Genomic DNA, 1,942 nt, shown 5'->3' with positions numbered 1-1,942 from the left:
TAAATCATTTGTTTAAGTTATTACCACTTTGGACCCATAACCCTTATTATGTATATTTTGGTCCAATTCAAGGAAGTCAGATTAAGTTACCACGGTTTGACCCGTGTTTTCTCCGTTTCTAGTGTGTTTTAGCATTTTTTTTTTGTCGAATTAGTTGTTATTATGTCTGATACATAATTTCTCCGCTTTGCTATCATTATCACCACCTCTCATCATCATCGCCACCACCACCACCACTACATCATATTATTGCACAACACCACCACATCGCATTATGACACATCACCACATCACATTATTGTGCGTCACTACCATCACATTATGGCTTATCACCACCACCACATCACATTTTGGCACATCATCACCGCATCACATGGCCCATCACCACCACTACATCACATTTTGGCACATCACCACCACATCACATAATGACACATCACCACATCACATTGTGGCACATCACATAATGACACATCACCACCACATCACAGTGTGGCAAATCACCACATCACATTATGGCCCATCACCACCACATCACATTATGGCACATCACCACCACATCACATTATGGCACATCACCACCACCACGTCACATTATGACACATCACCACCACATCACATTATGGCACATCACCACCACATCACATTATGGCACATCACCACCACCACATCACATTATGGCACATCACCACCACATCACATTATGGCACATCACCACCACCACATCACATTATGGCACATCACCACCACATCACATTATGGCACATCACCACCACCACGTCACATTATGACATCACATTATGGCACATCACCACCACATCACAATATGGCACATCACCACCACCACATCACATTATGACACATCACCACCACATCACATTATGGCACATCACCACCACCATTATCTTAATTCAAATCAAACTTATTTTACCCCTGCTCTCTCTCTCCCCTCCAGTGTCCCGTGGGGCGTAACTCAGTGCCGCTCTGCAAATAAGGTAAGTAGGCATTTTTTGTCATTTTTTGTAAACTTTTTTCAATGTCATTCATGATTCTTTGCATTCATTTATTATTTATATATATATATTCTACCGTAATCACTATAACCTTTGAAATGTCACATACGGCTTAATTAAGACGGTGAGTCATTAGGAAGTTCAAACTGGCGAGCGCTGGAAAAGAAATTATGTGAGGTAATAATATCATACCAAGGTCATTAGAGTACTGCTCACGCCATGAAGTCACGTATATATTATCAACCTTGGAGGTTCCTTGGTTTTCCACCGGCTTGGTTTACCTTCACGGTTTGATTGGCTGAATGATACCTAGAAAATAGGTCTCTCTCTCTCTTCTCTTCTCTCTTCTCTTCTCTCTTCGCTTCTCTTCTCTTCTCTCTTCTCTTCTCTCTTCTCTTCTCTCTTCTCTTCTCTCTCTCTTCTCTTCTCTTCTCTTCTCTTCTCTTCTCTCTCTTCTCTTCTCTTCTCTTCTCTTCTCTTCTCTTCTCTTCTCTTCTCTTCTCTTCTCTTCTCTTCTCTTCTCTTCTCTTCTCTTCTCTTCTCTTCTCTTCTCTCTCTCTCTCTTCTCTCTCTTCTCTTCTCTTCTCTTCTCTTCTCTTCTCTTCTCTTCTCTTCTCTCTCTCTCTCTCATACACACGCACACACGCCCCCCCCCCCCACACATATATATATATATATATATATATATATATAATATATATATATATATATATATATATATATATATTATATATTGGTAATATGTATCTATCTCACTTTCCGTTTTCATCTTATTTTCTGTAAGGGACCAGATTGATATATTATATGTGTGTATTTATGTACGTATTTATCATGTAATTTCCAGAGCTGTATTCAGTCCGGTAAAATGCACGATCCCTTTGAACCGCGTAGCAGAACAAGAAAAGAGATTTTTAAAAATGAATAAAGCT

General features: G+C 39.6%; 1 protein-coding gene across 1 annotated transcript in view; it reads left to right on the top strand.

Annotated features, from left to right (window-relative positions):
- Positions 1 to 955: 955 nt before the first annotated feature.
- Positions 956 to 1,942, top strand: part of Mef2 (myocyte enhancer factor 2) — a 475,383-nt gene continuing 474,396 nt past the window's right edge. The window contains exon 1 of the mRNA XM_086544336.1: positions 956 to 995. The gene's annotated coding sequence lies outside the window, so the exon portion shown is untranslated. The remainder of the gene's footprint in view (positions 996 to 1,942) is intronic.

Source organism: Penaeus japonicus, unplaced genomic scaffold (assembly GCF_977035675.1).
Source record: "Penaeus japonicus unplaced genomic scaffold, GWHDUDI00000001_assembly GWHDUDI00000015, whole genome shotgun sequence".
In the NCBI taxonomy this organism is placed as follows: domain Eukaryota; kingdom Metazoa; phylum Arthropoda; class Malacostraca; order Decapoda; family Penaeidae; genus Penaeus; species Penaeus japonicus.
This window is presented reverse-complemented; position numbering and strand designations above follow the sequence as displayed.